Consider the following 6,109-nt stretch of genomic DNA (forward strand, 5'->3'; position numbering starts at 1 on the left):
GATGTCATTGGGCAGGCTGTTCCACATGTCGGTGATTCGAAGCGAGAAGAAATTTTGTCAACTTGGCCTTGGAAGATTGGTCATATAGTAAAAAAATGGCTGAATGGCTGCCGCCATTCAGCCGCTGGGCTCAGTGGGCTGGCATGGTGGTCTGCGCAGGTTACGTACTGGCGGTACGGCAGTAAACACTGAGTTTTTGTGGTGAAAGGTTGGGTGATGTTGCTGCGCTCCCATTTTGGGCAGGCGCGCTCGTAAATTCCATGTGATGATGGTAATTAAGATTGCTTCTAGAGTGGCACAGTGATTGGCAATACTTTGACAATCCTGGACAACATAAGACAACAAGTCAAGCTCATTCATTTCCTTAAAGATGGCGTAGTTGCAGTCACATCAGAGTTGTGGTCACGTCGTGATAAGTTGCCACTTGAGTCAAGGCAAATGTTAGTGTTGACTGCTTTTAGGGTAAAATTAGAGATTATGGTAAAACGTGCGTGGGAGTTGGTGAAAAGTTTGCGGCTGCCTGCTCGTGAATGGCTTTTAATGGCCAAAGTATGGAATTCACGGCTTGAAGTAATAGAATCTTGGCTGGAAAATCCATAAAACCAGGGCTCAAAAATTCAGTCACGGCTTGTCAAGTAGATATATTCTATACCTGTGGAATAGCCTATTGATTACATTGTTGGCACTCCGAGTATGAAGGCATTCAAGAACAGACTAGATAAAGCTATGGAAAAATATATGTTCAGACTTGAGATGCCTAGCACCATAACAAACCTGGTGGAAGTCTAGTAACTATTTCAAACTATCATCAGTCCTGAGAAGATCCGGTCGAATGACACGATTTTAGATCCTCTGTGAACAAGTCACGAAAAGTTTAGGAATTGGGGACCGGCCACATCAGGCCTACTTTTTGCGCTGACATCACTATGTTATATCACCGACATGTAATACCATGTACCGTCAAACAGGGTAATAAAGGATGGGTAGGGTAAATCAGGACAGCTCTAACATTTTGTAGAACTGTTGTAGCAACTAAACTACCATAAAATGGGGTAACTTAGACTACTTTTTTTTTAATGATGCTATTTTTCTACTAGCTAAATTAAACTTGAATTGAAAAATGCAAAATACAGGTCTATACTCTAGGTTCATTTGCCATAAATTGCTGGTTCTTGCCTCTCATAGTTTTGATGTAATTTCAAAAAAAGGTGATGGTCTTTGTTACCCCAGCTCTTAGGGTATCTTAGACTGGGTGGTAAAATCAACTATATTTTTTGATAAAATAACTCCAAATAACCCCAGGTTTTAGTGCATTGTAGTAGAACTCTTCTAGTTACATATGCAAATGACAAATTTGAGGAAATTTTCATAGTTTGCAAATGGGGGGGGTGCCGCCCCTGAATGGAGGAACTTAGACCACCTAATGTCAGCCGTGACCGGGTAATATTGACCGGCTTGGAAATTAAGTTAAAATTACCATATATAAGACTATAGAGTCTGAAACATAAAGAAAAAACATTAAATAATAGGTATATCAAAAATAAAATGTTATATATGGTAATTTTAAATTAATTTCCAAGCTGGTCTATGTTAACCCATCAGGGCTGACATTAGGTGGTCTAAGTTCCCCCATTTGGGGGCAGTGCCTCCCATTTACAAACTATGACACTTTCCTCAAATTTGTCATTTGCATCTGTAACTAGGAGAGTTCTACTACAATGCACTAAAACTTGGAGTTATTTTACCAAATAATGAAAAAAATTGGAGCGGGTTCTACAACAGGCTTTAAATAATAGCTCTTTTTTGTGGGTCACATTTTTCATTTTTTAACCTATTCGATATGCATAATTTTTGTATCTTTCTATTGTTACATAGCCTCAGTATTAGGCCTTTAATGCCCATTGACAAAATTTTTCTATGTCCAAAAGTTTTTGTGTTTTGGGGGTTTTTGTTGAACTGAAAGTGGTCTAAGTTACCCTGGGAGTCTAAGTAACCCGCTTCTATGGTACATTTTTCTTTAATGTTTATTTTTACATTTTTATATTTCTCTGTAAAATAATATTTCCTTATTAAATAATAAAATTAATAAAATTTTACATTCAATGTCACCCTCCCCCCTAATGTGACCCCCTACCCTAGGTGGGCCGCGGTGAAATTATCAAGCGCTGACCGGTTTGCAGCGACTAAAAGGTTGTCGACCACTGATGTAGACAATATCGACAATAAAATGTATAAAAAAATTTTTTATTTAAATACCACATTTTTCATGTGGACTCAAAAGTAGAAAATAATTTTTCGGCAGCTACTGATCTCTGTTTGCTTTCATTCTCTTGGTCTTTTGTATTTCAGTACACGTTGTTGCAAGCCAATTTACTTGACTTGATGTATGTATCGATGATACGAAGCGTATCATCAATATACGCAGTCTAAACACGAATATCCTCTCGAGGATGACATGCATTAAAGGTTCCAACCCCTGCTTGCGAGTTCCTTTAGAGTTTATACACCTGGAAACGTGCAACAAATTATTGATTATTGTATTGTTATTGGGAGCTGATCTTCCCTAAAAGTTTCAGAGCGCTAGCTAATGGGAAAGTTGGTGAAATATCGATTGCAAGATTTGATCATCACAGACACGAAAGCGAGCTGACAGACGGACACGAAAGCGAGCTAAGAAAAACGTGGTAAAAAATAGGGCAAGAACACGAAAAAATTCATACTATCTGGACACGTATCAAGAGGTGTTTAAATTTTGAAACAACTTTCCATCATTTAATATTTATCTTAGTTTGGAATGTGAATCCAATCTATTTATTGTGAAATCAAATTTGACATTACCAAAACAAGATGTGGGACACCAACTCCTCATATGTTACATCACAGCTTGATGTGCCGTATACTGTGTAAGATTTATAGTTTATATCATCAATTTGTATGTGGTTTTGAAAATTTTGTTGGTATTGGGGAAATTGTGAGAATTCTCTGCAAAAGTTAACAGAATTTTTTTAGAACATATTTTTATTTAGAAGAACATTTTTTAAAATATATTCATTGCTAAAGTTTGTCAGTTACTGATAAACGACCAATGAGTATAATGGAGTAAGGCGTTGCTGACTCGGTATCGGATTTGGAACCTCATCGATATCCGAACCACGGCAGTGTCTGATTAGCTCAGTGGATCAATTGTCACTGCCGTGTAAGGTGTAATGTGTAGGCTCTTCAATCCATTTTGTTATGTAAATGTGAGAATACATTACATATCCAGAATTCCACTCAAGCTTTCCACTGCACTCACTTGTCTCATTTCATGCAGTTTTTGCAATGGTGGGAATAAACTCACAGACAATGAGATAAAAAAATATTAGTACAAATAAATTTTGAGAATGAAACGCCAATGAAGATGCACATGCAGAGCAATAAAGCTGCACATGTTCTCAGGCACACACACTTGAATGACTTAGTCTCCTCCCCATGATTAAAAATGCTACAATTTCGAGCAATTGGAGTTATTGTACAGAGAAATGACCCTTCTTGAGGCCAGATATTTGGTCCTTTTGTTTTCATAATTTTTTTAAATGGGTTCGAGTTCATAATTGTGAATTTGAAGACTGCATTCAATGTGAAAAAAATCTATATTAATACCTGGAAAATCAGTTGCTGCATATGTAAAATGAAAGGCACCTTGAAAATACTTGACAGAATTAAGGGCAGATATCATTTGCAACTGAAGTTGTAGTGACTCAAAAACCTGAGATGATTAGGGTTATACTGACAGTAGAGCAAGTAAGAGGATCTAGTCCTAAATATATTGTAGGAAATTTTCTGTATTGTAATGGGATTTTTGGAGGTCTGCATTAGTAAGTTGGAGGATCTCGTGTGGTGGCAGGTGTGCGATTCATTGTAATATTGGTCTTTAATTCTAACATGCCTACTTAATCATCTCACAAATTTAAAGTTTCATGTATGAAGTTGTCCAATCAAATCTAAGCTTACTGGAATATAATAGTTTATACTATTTTCATTTTCATTATCTATTGAATCGTCAATGAATATCATGTTACAGACCTTTTGTCATGCAGAATTAATAAGTGAGAATCTTTTTACCAACGTTTTCATTTTACATAATTAGTAGACTTAATGCATTACCATCAAATGATGATAGTTTTGAGCATTTTTTGTTGATAACTTCTTACCATGAAACATTTCATAAATGAGTTTGGACTCATTTTAAAGGCCTTTGCAAGGGCTATCATATGTCATGACATCTCCAAAAAAGTTCCATATGCTATTTGTAAGGTGCCAGACGGTGCCCAGACGCAAAGTAAAAGTCTTCTGAATTACCCCTGGTAATGGGATAATAATAGATACTTGAAATAAAACATAATTTTGAAATGTTTGAAGCATGCAGAGTGTTTTCATCCATTACTAACAGTACTCTGAAGTCCTCCTCTTCCTTTGTAGATGTTGTAGATGTAGAGTAAATGACATTTTCTGTGATTTTTACTCATTTTTCCTTTATCAATATATTACCATATCCATGGACATACCATTGAGTACCATAAAATTAGGTAACTTTGACCACTTTTTTTTTTAAATGATATCATTTTTTTTACTATATAAGCTAAACTTAAATTGAAACATGCAAAATACAGGTCTATACTCTAGCTTCAATCACCATAAATTACTGGCTCCTGCCTCTCATAGTTTTGATGTAATTTAAAAAAAAGTGATGGTCTTTGTTACCCCAGCTCTTGGGGTTTCTTTGACTGGGTGGTAAAATCAATTTTATTTTTTGGTAAAATAACTCCAGGTTTTGGTGCATTGTAGTAGAACTCTTCTAGTTACATATGCAAATGACAAATTTTAGGAAAGTGTCATAGTTTGCAAATTAGGGGCACCGCCCCCCAATGGGTGAAATGTGACCACCTAATGGCAGCTGTGATGGGGTAACATTGACCGGCTTGGAAGTTAAGTTAGAATTACCATATATAAGACTCTGTAGAGTCTGAAACATAAAGAAAAAAACATTAATAGTGTATCAAATATAAAATATGTTATATAGGTACCTATGGTAATTTTAACTTAATTTCCAAGCCGGTCAATGTTACCCCATCATGGCTGCCATTAGGTGGTCAAAGTTCCCCCATTAAGGGGCGGTGCCCCCCATTTGCAAAATTTCCTAAAATTTGTCATTTGCATATGTAACTAGAAGAATTCTACTACAATGCATCAAAACCTGGAGTTATTTTACCAAAAAATAAAAAAATTGGAGGGTGTACTCACGTAACACAATAGAAAAATTTAAAAAGTTTGCATATCTAATAGGTTAAAAAATTAAAAATGTGACCCACAAAAAAGAGCTATTATTTAAAGCCTGTCGGAGTACCCCTTCCAATTTTTTTATTTTTTGGTAAAAAAACTCCAGGTTTTGATGCATTGTAGTAAACTCTTCTAGTTACATATGCAAATGACAATTTGCCTTTTGCATATGTAACTAGAAGAGTTCTACTACAATGCACCACAACCTGGAGTTAGTTGGAGTTATTTTATCAAAAAAATAAAATTGATTTTACCACCCGGTCAAAGAAACCCCAAGAGCTGGGGTAACAAAGACCATCACTTTTTTTGAAATTACATCAAAACTATGAGAGGCAGGAGCCAGCAATTTATGGTGAGTAAAGCTAGAGTATAGACCTGTATTTTGCCTGTTTCAATTTAAGTTTAACTTATCTAGTAAAAAAAATGGCATCATTTTGAAAAAAAAAGTGGTCAAAGTTACCCCATTTTACGGTAGCTCTTTTTTGTGGGTCACATTTTTAATTTTTTAACCTATTAGATATGCAAACTTTTTAAATCTTTCTATTGTGTTACGTAGCCTCAGTATTAGGTCTTTAATGGCCATTGATGAAATTTTTATATGTCAAATAGTTTTTGAGTTTTGGGGGTTTTTGTTAAAAAAACGAAAACTGGTCAAAGTTACCCTGGGAGTCTTTAAGGGGACCGGTTACCCCAAAAATCAGAAATTTTGACTACCATTTTCTTGACTCATTTTGTAGCTGCTGAAAAGGCGCATCTAACCCAGTTTACTGCATGTCTGTGCGTGCTATAG

Source organism: Hyalella azteca, unplaced genomic scaffold (genome assembly GCF_000764305.2).
Source record: "Hyalella azteca isolate HAZT.00-mixed unplaced genomic scaffold, Hazt_2.0.2 contig16006, whole genome shotgun sequence".
NCBI lineage: Eukaryota > Metazoa > Arthropoda > Malacostraca > Amphipoda > Hyalellidae > Hyalella > Hyalella azteca.